The sequence below is a fragment of the Lissotriton vulgaris genome, chromosome 11 (assembly GCF_964263255.1).
Source record: "Lissotriton vulgaris chromosome 11, aLisVul1.2, whole genome shotgun sequence".
NCBI classification, from domain to species: domain Eukaryota; kingdom Metazoa; phylum Chordata; class Amphibia; order Caudata; family Salamandridae; genus Lissotriton; species Lissotriton vulgaris.
The window spans coordinates 751,228,641-751,242,570 of record NC_141699.1 but is presented as its reverse complement, the minus strand read 5'-3'; the positions used below and the strand labels follow the sequence as shown (position 1 = coordinate 751,242,570).

Below are 13,930 nucleotides of genomic sequence, written 5' to 3'. Positions count from 1 at the left end.
ATTTTTTCGATATTTTTGTACTTACCATGTTGTAGATAGGATGTTGATATTCTTGCCCTCGAAATTTTAGACTCGATATTACTGTAGGCCGATATTTTGGAGGTCGAAATTTTGTCAGTGATCCTGCCATTGCAAAAAAAGGAGCACCTACTATGAATAGGTTTGAGTGTCTAGATCAGGTGGATTGACTGGGAACTACTGGTCCTCCAATCCCTCCTAGTGCCCATAACCACCTAAAGGATGCCATTAATAACGATAAATTATTGCCCATTACTAAAAACTCAAGCCTAATGGGGGTAGACCAATCCCTCCCTGAACAGCATGCCCTTCCTGTACAGGCCACACAACAGATAGAGATGGCACACTCCCAACATCCGAAAGATATAATGGGGAACGAGGGTCACCCTTATCAGAAAAATAGAAACTCAATGCACTCTCTCCTATCCTGGAATGTAGCAGGCTTGGGTAGCAAGATCACCCACAAACCTTGGCTGGAGATCGTGCAGAAGCATGGCATCCTTTGCCTGCAAGAAACCTGGCTTGTAGAGGAAACCCATATCCTGGGCTACCGAACATTTCACTCACCCGCTGTTCCATCACCCCAGGGTCGCAATAAGGGGGGTCTGTGCATATACATCTCAAATATAGGGGATGTAAAAGTATATAATTTCCATTCTGATCAGTACTTCCAAATTATTTTATTTAAATGGGGCACTACACATAAGGTGATACTAGTGAATTTTTATAATAACATGCCAGCTAAGGAAGCGGAATTGATCTTGAACAAAATGATCCATCATATTAACAAACTGAGAGATCAAAGCACGGGGGACCACATAGTGCTGTGGGTGGGAGATTTCAATTGTGCCATCTGTCAGTCTTCTGAATTAGGTTTGTGCGGCCTTTCAGACCTCGGGGAGGATGGTCCTTTGCACTCTACACACGGGCAGAATCTAGGAGACTGTTCGATTTGTACAAAGTGGGTTGCTCCTTATATACTAAAAATTGTGCTCTAGGCAAATATTTCACATGTCGGTACATTCCCAAACCTTTGTGTCTCTAAACAATAAATATTTGGCGTTACACAGGAACTGTCGATAATATCTGATACCAAACATCACGAAGAGGGGTTCCCACCAGTCCATCACAATCCCTTGTCAATATTGCATTCAAGACCCGGACCGCCTCATCGTAAAGTTCGTTACCTCCCCCTAATAAAGGCCCAGAAGGAAAGGAGCAGAGCCAGGTGCAGAAGATAGAAAAGCGGGATAAGAGATGTTTGTGGGTTGTAAATGGGCAAGGCTACCGGCTTCGGCCGCCTAATCATGATCAGGTACAATGGACAGGAAAACCAGTTCAGGTGGGCTGGCCTCGGGCAGAGGAGGCAGCCTTTGTCGAGTCATGCAGCTTCAGCGTGATCTGGTTTAAGGTGCACGTGTCATGTAAGAGGTGAATCTCCGGCTAAGGCTACGTGTCCTTAATCAAAGTGAAGTGAATGAAATGATCAGAGGCTATTGCATATGTGAGGGCAAGGAACCACAAAATGGCGGCCACGATCTAAGATGGATGCCGTGTGTATATCAGAAATGTGTCAGTGGAAGGAGTGCTCTTGCTCGTAGCGTAGCGAAAACACTAGGATATACTAAATGGATCATTTGCGGTTCGCTGATACTAATTTTATGTATTTCCGACAAACTTGAAAACACGGGTTCAAGTCGTCACGGAACCGTCACGGAACCTCAGACCCTCCTTTTGCCCTTACATAGGCAATTACTCAGTCTATGTCAGAATCTAGTTCTATGCTCATCAGGTCAGTGACATGCTGTTGTATCATCATCCTTTCTCGTGTCTTTTCTCCAAACGCAGGTGGTTTTCTGAGACAAGTTGCAGCACAAAGACTACACAGAGCAGGACCACACTGGATAATCAGACAACATGAGAATAGGAATATTAAGATGACACCAATGACCATTAGAGCCTTCCATCCCCACGCTGAGATCAGAGTCCAAAACCACTCCATGAAGGACCAGTTTCCCTCATCTACATGTATGGAGTCCGAAATCTTGTGCAACTTAGAGATCGCCTCGTAAACTGTTGGAGCATTATTAGGAATAAAGACACAGCAGCTCGATTGGATCATTCTGCATACCCCACCTCGATCTGCAAGTATAACATCTAGAACCATACGGTTCTGCAATGTCATGAGCCTATCCGCCTGAAGCTCAGCTGTCAGATTGCTAAGGGCACCAGCAGTTTCGGTAATAGTAGATTCAACTACCCGTGTTAGCTGACGTATGTTTCTACTATTGGCCATAGGCCCCCAGAACGGAAGGAAGCCTTTGAAGAAGTCTCCAGCTTCCTGACCAGCTGTATCTTCCTTGCTGAAGACACCTCTCGCTACTCTTGTTCTGTGGTAATCAGGTGAAGCAGTGTATGTCGGAGGCAATAATCGAGCAATATAACATGATCCTGAGAAGTCGGCAGGCAACCATGTATAAGCTCTGTCTCGACAGATGAAGTAGGTACCCCTGGCAGTAAGGAAGGCAGGGGAAGAGTTAGCCGGAAACACATAAGTCTCTACGCACTCACTCCTCCCTAGCTGAGCTCTCGGATTTCTCCCATTACCTTGCAAACAGACCTGACCTCGGTGAGGTACGACCCAGATTGGAGTTGAGCTTTTACGCTTGCTTTCTCCTAAACTAAGGCGATACTCTGAAGTATTCCAACTTAAATATACTCGCAATTCGTCTCTAGGGTATGATGGAGTATTATTGACGTCTTTGACCATGTCAATAATTCCCTGGACTAAAGCTTTGTTGGCAGAGTTATATTTAGTGGAACGTGGTGGACGTGGAGGATAGGTCTCAAGAGCATAAGCAAAGATGGTTTGAAGGGCCTGAAATGATCCATTGTAGCTGAAAGGCAAAACCAGATAGGGAATACCTTTATCCATAGTGTGAGGTATCAAGCCACACACCCAACAGTCTGTCGTGTTAACTACCAGTTGGTGTTGGTGCAAGAGCTGTACAAAAGTATTATTAATGAATTCTGAGCGTCGAGCTTGCTCATGTTCCGGAAACGAGTGAAAAGAGTGTATAGAAGAAACAGTAGAAATAGCAGGATCAAGGGGAGGTACTGTAGATACTGGCACAAAAATCAAATTTATGCTAAAGACAATTCCACCCACCAATGTTGCTAAAACAATCAAAAATGTAATGGCACATTGCATCAAGAAACATTTGCTATGAAGAATTCTATTTAGTCTGTTTCTGCGAACGTAAATCACATTTTCTCGTTGCAGCGCAGGAAGTTCCATCTTCTACAATCCGCTCGCGACCACTGATGATGTGTACGTAGATGAAAATGCCTCTGTCAGCCCTGGGAGTTCCCAGTACTAACAGAAAGATCGACCTTGTGTCAGACCCCTGCAAATTCAAACTAGGCACACAGCCACGACCCTACGGCTACCCAGACGGCAAGGCAATTTTAAAAACAATAAACAATAACAAACTTCCTGGCTGAAGGCAAAAGTTCAAAAAAATATATATATATATCAAAATCACAGTATGCAGTTGCCTGCTTTATTAGTCCTTTTTATGGCTTCTAAGGTTGTATTTCTGCTTCGCTGGTACTGTCTGATCGGAGAATAGTGTATCACTAGCAGCTGTTGCAGAGTTTACGTTCGCAGATGGCAAAGTTTCTTCTGATGCTGGAGACAAATGTTCAATGTTCAAAGTAGTCTTTTCAAGAGGAGAGTCACGTTTCAAAGTGTCAGAAATCAAATCGGCATCGCTGAAAGGGACAAATTTCGGAGTTGTTTCAGCTTCGGAGGCACCAATTCCCTTCTTCACCCAGTCGTCGTAGGGCAGCGGCAGTGGAACACGCTTTACGTGAGAAGCGTGGATCCAGTGCTTGCGACCAGCAACACGTACAGCTGTCCTCGTCGCCAGCAGGATTTGGAAGGGGCCGATGTAGCGAGGCTGAAGATTCTTTGTCCTCGCAAAATTTCTGACCACCACGTGGTCGCCGGGTTTCAGCTGATGCCCTGGACTCTCCGGAGGTTTTGGCAAAGCATCAAAGACCTGTTGATGAATAAGACTTAATTTAGCAGTCAAGTCGTAAAGATAGTCTATCAACATAGGATATTCAATGGAGCAGAATTGTTTAGGCCTTGGCACACCCCAGACATTTGCCGGGCGGCCAAATACAATCTCATATGGAGAAAGCCCTATTCTAGAATGCACTGTTGCTCTCGTTGATAACAAGGCCAAAGGAAGTGCGTCTGGCCAAGCCAAACCTGTGGATGCTTGAATTTTGGCTATTTTAAGCTTGAGGGTGCCATTGTAACCCTCAACTAAACCAGCAGACTGGGGATGGTTCGCACTATGAAATTTTTGTTTCAATCCTAGACCAGCACACACACTCTGCATAACTTTCCCTATAAACTCACTTCCGTTATCTGACCATACAATCCGTGGCATTCCAAACCTAGGGAAAAATTCTTTGAGAAGAATTTTGGCAGTTGATAAAGCAGTGTTGTCCTTTAGTGGGTATGCTTCTATCCACCTGGAAAAAGCACAAACCACCACCAGGACGTATTTTAAATTGTTGCAGCGTTCCATGTGAATGAAGTCTAACTGTATTACTTCAAAGGGACAGGAAGGAGGAGCAAAATGACCAGCTGGAGTTGGAGTTCCCTTGCCAGGATTATGCATCAAGCACACCATACAATTTTTCACCACTCTCTCTGCACACTTACTGATTCCCTCATTCTTCCAAACCGGAGCTAACATCTTACATATCCCTTTAGAACTTATGTGCGCCACTCCATGCGCCATCGTCACTACTGCAAGCACATACGCATCAGGCAACATCCAACGCTGCTGTTCTGTCAAATCGATCCAACATCCATTCGAATCCAATTTGCCCGTACTTTCTCTCCATACGCGTTTCTCTTCCTCAGTCGCTTCTTTCTGAATCTCTTTCACACTTTCCATTGTGTCCTCACACATTCCAGACTCAGCAATCCATCTTGCAGACGTAGCAACATACATTCTACTCATCATGTCTTTAGCTGTCTGTTTAGCGGTTTCATCAGCAAAGGCATTTCCCCGACCAACATCATCCGTGATTGCTTTATGAGCACTGCACTTCACAATCGCAACTTCAGTCGGTAAGGTTAGAGATTCTAACAAGTCGTTAACTAGCTGACCATGTTGAATCTTAGTCCCATGGGACGTAATGAAACCCCTTTCTCTCCACAACCGGCCAAAACTATGGGCCACGCCAAATGCGTACTGACTATCTGTAAACACATTCACTCTCTTTCCCTCAGCTAAAACACACGCTCTCGTAAGAGCTATTAACTCTGCAGCTTGGGCAGAATTCTGACTCACTCTTGCAGTCTCCACAATCGTCTTCAAAGTCGTTACCGCGTAGGCAGCAGTCACATCACCATTCTCCAATTTAAAACATGACCCGTCCACATACAGCGTACCATCTGGGTCGGATAGAGGAGTATCTCTCAAGTCGATACGACCTTTTGTCTCTTCCTCCGTTTTGAAATAACAGTCATGTGGCTCAGAATCACTCAACTCTTGATCAGTCGGCAACAATGTTGCTGGATTCAATACATTGCATCTTTTGATCTGAATATGACTCGCTAATAACGTCAGCTCGTAACCAGATAATCTCGCACTAGTAAGGTGTTGTGTCTTCGTTCGGTTCATGAGTGTGTCCACTGCATGAGGAACCATGACCACTAGCATATTGTTCATCACCAAACCAGCAGATTGTCGAATGGAAGCTGCAGCTGCCGCTGTAGCCCTCAAACAACTAGGCAATGCTCTAGCTACCGGATCTAATGTTGATGAGAAATACGCACAAGGGCGTTGTTTATCACCAAACTTCTGTGTCAAGACACTCAACGCGCAACCTTCTCTTTCGTGAACGTAGAGCGTGAATGGCTTACTGTAATCAGGTGTGCCCAATACAGGAGCTGAACACAAAGCTTTTCGTAATTCAGCAAAACTCTCTTGACATTCATCAGACCATGGCACCGGACTCGGAACATTTTTCCCAGTCAAAGCTACCAACGGCTTTGCTAAAAGTGAAAAATTTGGAATCCATTGCCTACAGTAAGAGGTAATACCTAGAAAGGCACGTACTTCCCTCTGTGTGCGTGGAACACTCATCTGCGTAATTGCTTTTATTCTTTCTGGGGTCAACTTCCTTCCCTCCTTTGACAAGAGATGACCTAGGTAGGTTACTTCTTGGCAGCAATATTGCATTTTGGAAGGTGACACCTTATGATTCAAATTAGACAAATGATGCAATAGTGAAATTGTAGCTGCCTTGCAAGTTTCCTTGTCATCGGCAGCCACCAAAAGATCGTCTACGTACTGTACTAGGGCAGAACCTGGAGGAAGGACAAAAGAATCTAATTGGCTTTTTAAAGCTTGACTGTAAATAGATGGACTTTCACAATAGCCTTGTGGAGCGCGTTTAAATCTGAAACTCCGACCTCCTAAACAGAAGCCAAAAATATCTCTGCTTTCCTCGGCTATCGGAATGCTGAAAAAGGCATTCTTCAAGTCGATGACTGAGAACCATGTAGCTGTAGCAGGAATCAATGTTAACAAAGCAGTAATGTCTGGCACTACAGGAAACTGCGGAATTACAATCTTATTAACTTCTCTAAGGTCTATGACAAACCTATAAACTGGAGGCTTTGTAGGATCTGTTCGTTTCAAAATCGGCAATACAGGACTATTACAAACATTTCCTCGCGTTTCTTCAACCACACCTTTTTTAATCAAATCTTGCACAATCAATAAGAGTGCACGCTCACCTTCATTCGATATTTTATATTGAGGAATTCTTGGAAATTTCACATTCGCTTTCAAAGTTACTACATACGGTGGAATCTCTAGTAGACCTACATCATTGGGACCAGTCGCCCAAAGAGAATCAGGGAGTGAACGTAGCTCCGGCGGGAGTGCGTCCATAGACAAGTACATCGGAGAGGTGAGTCTTTTACCCAAAGTAAGCTGTACTCCTTCCGGAGAACAGTACAATGTCGCATATAGTCGTTTTAACAAATCTAAACCAAGCAGATTTTCATTACAACCTGTCGTCAAAATTAAGGGTGCTTTCAATTGACACGGTCCAACAGAAATAGACAAAGGACCAGATATCGGGTTGTACACAGGGGCGCCTGAAAAACCTACGGAAACATTTGTTGAGCCAGACAAAGGTGCGCCAGGGAGTTTCGCATGCATGATAGAACTTTTTGCGGCACCAGTATCCAACAGAAACGGTTCGACTACACCTGATGTTGCTACTGCGACATAAGGCCCACTCTGATCCACTGGAACTGATACTACTCCCTCTCTCTGTCCATGGCTGTCCTAGTACCCATTTTGTTGAAATCCCTCTTCAACTTCACAATAATCCTCAACAAGATATTGCTGAGATCTATTCTGTTGAGCTGACTGTACATTTCGCTGATCAAAGTGATTAGAAGGACGATCATTAGTTTGTGGAGGCATAGCACCTCGTCCCCGACCTCTAGAATTCTGTGCAAAACCACCACGACCTCTCTGAGCTGCTGCCGCATTATTTTGCGCTAAAATCTGACAATCATTTTTATAGTGACCCTCTTTCTTACAGTACGCACACTGATTCCACTGGTATTGAGGCCTGGTCGAATTATAATCTGTCTTTTGATACGAATTCTGTTGCATATTAGTCTGATTCGTGCGAGGCGGATACGCCTGCTGTAAAAGAACTTTAGTCTTTAAATCTTTCGTTTTCTTCTCTGATTTCTCCTTTTCCTCTTTATCCCTATTTTCATAGTACTGTGCAGTCGCAAGTATTTGCGCTGTCGTAGATACAGCCCACGCACTTTCTGAGTCTTTCAATTTATTGCATAATTCGGGTAACAAATTATGCACAAATTTATCGACAAACAATCTCTGTCCTCCTTCAGTGCTCATGTCCTGACCACTATGGTCTACAAAAGTCTCTTCGAACCTCGTGAAGAAGTCGGAGACACTTTCGTCTTTCTTCTGCTTGCATGCGGATAATTTATCCCAATTAACACGCAATGCTGGCATCAGAGTCTTCATTAAATCTATTATTCTGCCTGGAAGATTAGCAATCAAAGGTTCGGGTTTCGCACCACCTATTTGTTGATTATCTGCTGCAGTGATAGCTGCCCAATCACCACCTAAAGCAGCCTGATGATCCTCTCTACGAATTTTAGCCCACACTGGTTGTGGAACTACATTACCAAACAACATATCAATGTCGGCTAAGTTCATTATACAAGCCTCAACTGTCTGTGTCAATTCCTTGTAATATCCGGCTGGATTCTTACGTGGATCTGGCAAGGCCTGTTTCACTGCTAACACTTCTGCTCGCTTCCACGGAATATGTATCCATACTCTTTGGAACTGTGCTGGAGCAGCTGCAATACCCGCATTATCATCACGTTGTACTGCTTCGCGCCAAATTGGAGGAACTTCCCTCATAGGATATTGGCGACTTAACTTCATTCTACCTTTCTCTAAATCTCTCGGCGAGCGAAGAGATGGATCAATCCTAAAACTCAAAATGAGTTCCATCGCTTCCTTTATATTATCGCCCACTATCATTCCAGCAGCAAACTCTTTTTGAATCTTAATTAAATCTTCCAAATCTGATTCGACATCGTCTTCTTCTATTTCCCCACGCAACAACGAGCACATCTCGTCGAAGACGTATCGCTGCGTTGGCTCTCCCCATTGCATAAATGTCTCTAACACATCTTTCGTACTATATCTTCTAACTTTTGTAATCCATCTGAGAGCCGTGGAGTCTAAAACTCCCCGTTCCTCAGTACTTGGAAGCTGACTCCGTCTCTGAACAGAGTCAGGAGTAGGAGTCTTAATCAAGGTTTTATATATAGGAGACAGCATATTAGTAACAGAATCAGTAATTCTTCGACGAACAGAAAGTGGAGTTAGTACACTCGCAGACATAGAGAACGCAGTAGAGGTAGGAATAGATGACGAAACAGTAGGAGTATCGAGGAAAATAGTTTGAGGACCAATAGGTACAGTGGTAGTTATAGGAGCGGGCAGTGCAGGAAGAGGAGGAGCTGTAGGAACATTTACATTCACCACAGGAGGTATAGGAACTTGATTCTGAGGAACAAGAACACCAGGTTGTCCAGCAACCGGCAATTGAACATTCGGTATAAGTGGAGCCGTAGCACCTTGTGCATACGGTGGAGGCGACCGTAACAGATAAGATAGCAGAGGATCGTTTTCGGAATCCTCCAGTATCTTAGCCATTTTCGATGGCAAGGCAGGATAGCACTTGTCAATCGCTAAGTTACGCTCTCTAATGGCTACATCTATGGCTTTCTCACACTCGTTAGCCTGCAACTGCTTAGTCGCTTGCTCTAGAGTTAACTCTTCTAGTTCTTTTTGCTCTTTTTTCAACCTTTTCATTTCTCTCTGTTTGGATTCTTTCCGCCAATAACGAAAAGAGTCAAACATTGCCGGCCGGGCTTTCTTCCTAAACAATTTCGCTTCTAAATTGTCGAGAATCTCTTGTTCAAAACTACCATGCAGTGGCCAACTAAGGATACCATCCTTCTTACAATAACGGACCCATATCTCATTATAAGTTATAGGACCCACACCATACTTACAATATAGGTCATATAGGGGAGTCCCAATCGGAGGAACCAGACAGGAATCCTCTAATTGTGAGTCACTGTTGCAACTAAAACAAGACAACATTTTCCGACTTACCATTCTCAGTCCGGAACACAAAACAAACAAAACACGAAACAAATTGTGCACTTGAACCAAGAACTTAGGCCTACCAAAACCAAACTAATGTATCGATACCTAAAACTGAACCAAATAGATTATCGTAACCAGAACAACTAGTGATAATCTTACAAAACCAAACCAAACCAAGAACCGATCAAGGATTTTTAACAATCCTCACAAAAGTAACCAGCTAGCTATCACTAAATACTTAACTGAGGCACTGAAGACGTCACCAAGGAGAAACCCGTCACGTTCCGCCGTACTAAGGACTGCACCACTTCGGGTCCAAGACAGGGCGACGGTCAAGGCAACGGCCCACTGCAGCCGTCCTGAACGGGAACCCTCGTGGAAGAGAACTTCAGGGCCACTTTTGCGATATGCCGGGATCGATGAAGTGGGGCGCCTCCCTCAGGAATCTTCACACGAAGCTTCTCGAACTCTTCAGGCTTTTGGACCGGTACCGAATGACGTCGCCCCACGTTGGGCACCAATTGGAGTTCTGGACTTTTTGGTTCCGTCCAGAGGTGTCAGGGTACAACACCCAAAGACCCCGGAGTCCCACCTGCCTTGGTGCACAAATGAACAGAAAACACGGGCTTCTCGATGGTGGCGTCAAAGACCAAAGGTTTATTACTGCAGGGACACAGAAGTCACAGAATCTACACACGGGCAGAATCTAGGAGACTGTTCGATTTGTACAAAGTGGGTTGCTCCTTATATACTAAAAATTGTGCTCTAGGCAAATATTTCACATGTCGGTACATTCCCAAACCTTTGTGTCTCTAAACAATAAATATTTGGCGTTACACAGGAACTGTCGATAATATCTGATACCAAACATCACGAAGAGGGGTTCCCACCAGTCCATCACAATCCCTTGTCAATATTGCATTCAAGACCCGGACCGCCTCATCGTAAAGTTCGTTACCTCCCCCTAATAAAGGCCCAGAAGGAAAGGAGCAGAGCCAGGTGCAGAAGATAGAAAAGCGGGATAAGAGATGTTTGTGGGTTGTAAATGGGCAAGGCTACCGGCTTCGGCCGCCTAATCATGATCAGGTACAATGGACAGGAAAACCAGTTCAGGTGGGCTGGCCTCGGGCAGAGGAGGCAGCCTTTGTCGAGTCATGCAGCTTCAGCGTGATCTGGTTTAAGGTGCACGTGTCATGTAAGAGGTGAATCTCCGGCTAAGGCTACGTGTCCTTAATCAAAGTGAAGTGAATGAAATGATCAGAGGCTATTGCATATGTGAGGGCAAGGAACCACAAAATGGCGGCCACGATCTAAGATGGATGCCGTGTGTATATCAGAAATGTGTCAGTGGAAGGAGTGCTCTTGCTCGTAGCGTAGCGAAAACACTAGGATATACTAAATGGATCATTTGCGGTTCGCTGATACTAATTTTATGTATTTCCGACAAACTTGAAAACACGGGTTCAAGTCGTCACGGAACCGTCACGGAACCTCAGCACTTCTCACACACCAATCTGGGGTCTCTTCTCAACAACATCATATTCACTTTTGACCTCACATTTATCAACCAGGCATGCTCCCCCCCGGTTCCCTTTGCCCCAACATATAATGGAAGAGGCTATCAAACCACAATTGATTTTGCACTGATATCACCTACTAACCCCAATTTTATAACTTACTGGGAAATTGGGGATGACCCAATGAGCGATCATTATCCTATCACCTTTGGGGTAAAGTTGACAGAGGGGAAAGTAAAGGAATCTAGCGGGGTTCTTTATCCACTTGCGGTCACCCTAACTAAGACCAATGGGTATGTAATAAAATGGGAGAAAATGACCCCTACAACTTTCTTCCATAATTTCATATCATCCTGCTCTACAGACATATTTGTCTGCTTAGAAGAAGACACTGACCCAAAGGCCATCATGGCTGCCTTCTCTAACATCCAGAGGCACATAAAAGATGCTCTAACTAGGAGTTATAAAGAGAATGGGAAGCACACACGTGGGTGGTTTGACTCCAGGTGTACATCTGCTTTGAAAAACCTAAAGAAAGCTTTATCTGCTATCCCAAAAGACAGGGCTCAAATCTGCCAGGCGAGACGAGAGTATAAGCAGGCAATTAACCAGCGGAGGGCAACAATGAAGAAGGAGGCCTGGGAAGCCTTGGGGGAAGCCGCTAGGAATAAGGACACTAATCTCTTTTGGAAAGTCATAAGATCTGTATATAACTCAAAAGATAGTGACAATTCCATAGACGTAGCAATAACGGCAGACCTCTGGGTAGAACATTATGGCAACCTCTATACCAACAGCCAGGGTGACGCCCTGAACCAACATAAGGCGACTTCATCCTTGGATAAAACAACTGAGGATTACCCGTTAAGCACCCCCCAGCATCCCCCTATCCAATTGAACTGGTTTTTACCACTCTAGAAGTGGAAGATGCCCTTAGGGAAAGCCCGTCAGGGAAAGCCCCCGGCCCTGATCACACCCCAGTGGACGTCTACAAATCAAATCTGGACTTCTGGGTTCCCCTGTTAACCAACGTATTAAATATGGGAAACAAATGTGGCTTTATTAACACCTGGTCAGATGCAATTGTAGTGCCCATTTTTAAAAAGGGGAACAGGGACGATCCTGCTTGCTACCGTCCAATATCGCTATTGGACGGACTCATGAAAATCGCAGGAAGGATCGTTCTTAAGAGGATCCAGTACTGGGAAGCAGAGAAAAAGGTCATCTCGGAGCTTCAATATGGGTTCCGAAAGGGATTGGGGACACAGGAACAATGCTTAAACCTGTCTCTATTGGTCTCTAAATACACTGAGGCCAAAAAAGGGGACCTGTTCGTAACCTTTGTTGACCTTAGCTCCGCATTTGATTGTGTGGACCACGCGCAGCTTTGGTCAACATTGGAACACATAGGGGTGGATCCAACCATTATCACATTCATAAAAGAATTATACAGAGATGCTGGGGCCAGAGTGAGGTTCGGGACCCAGGGTCAATGTACTCAAAAATTTGCCATAAATAGAGGGGTTAGGCAAGGCTGCATACTTGCGCCCCTGCTGTTTAGTTTTTACATAAACTCTATCGCAGAGAACCTAATAAACTTGCCAAGCGATTACCCAGCTGTCAATGGTAGGCCCATACCCATTCTTTTATATGCCGATGACGCGGCAATTATGTCAAGGACAAAGGTAGGCTTGCAGAGAGCTGTAACTGAATTCTCATCCTACATGGGTAAAAGAAACCTGAAGGTGAATATCTCTAAAACCTTCTCCATGTCCTGCTCCCAAAAAAATAAGAGACCACAATGCTCAATATATCTGGAGCGGGAAAAAATTGCGATTACGGACACCTTTTGCTACCTGGGCGTTGTTTTTGATAGGAGAGGAAGGTGGAAACATGCAGTATCAGCCAGGAAACTCGCCTTCAGCCGTGCCATAGGGGCCCTACGAACCTTCGCAGCCAAAATCGGAGGTAAACCTATCACTGAGATGTTACAGATCTACCGGGCAAAGTGTATAGCGACGGCCACCTATGGAGCAGGTCTATGGGGCTTCGAGAATGTGTCTTCACTACAAACCTGCGAGAACATTTTTATTTGCTACTTACTAGGTGTGCACAAAACCACTTCGACTTTTATGATCCACATCGAGAGCGGCCTCAAATACCTTAGTGACATTATAAAGTTATCACCTTGTCTGCTTTGGCATAAAATTTGGACTACAGTGGAATGCCAATTGAACAGAGACCTCATCAAAGACTGCTTGACTTTGGATGGCGCATCAAAAGTCAAATGGCTACGACACGTTCAGACGATGTTCTCTAACATTGGACACCCCGAATTTTATGATGATCCAGAGACTCTAGAAACCTTGTCTAGGCCGGCCCTCAAAAAACTTTTAATTACACACCTAGAAAGTGCCAGATGGAACATTGAGAAACTTAAAGGCACTACCCTGAGCTATCAGCAAATTACCCTCACCGAAGGTCTACAACTTTATCTCAGGATTGAAACTGCACCCTACCCTCGCATGCTCCTTACTAGGCTGCGCTTCGGGATCTTCTTTCGCATGGCCACTTTGCCAAAACGGAACGATTGGGCCTCTTCGAACCTAATTTGCC

At 44.6% G+C, this 13,930-nt stretch overlaps 1 protein-coding gene across 8 annotated transcripts in view; it reads right to left on the bottom strand.

Annotated features, from left to right (window-relative positions):
- LOC147683452 (uncharacterized) overlaps positions 1-13,930 on the bottom strand; it is a 429,669-nt gene that overhangs the window by 331,765 nt on the left and 83,974 nt on the right. The window contains exon 2 of one of the 8 annotated variants that reach the window (XR_015300950.1): positions 3,972-4,082. The exons of the other annotated variants lie outside the window; for them this stretch is intronic. The gene's annotated coding sequence lies outside the window, so the exon portion shown is untranslated. Of the gene's footprint in view, positions 1-3,971; positions 4,083-13,930 lie in introns of those variants that run through there. 8 annotated transcript variants of the gene reach the window in all.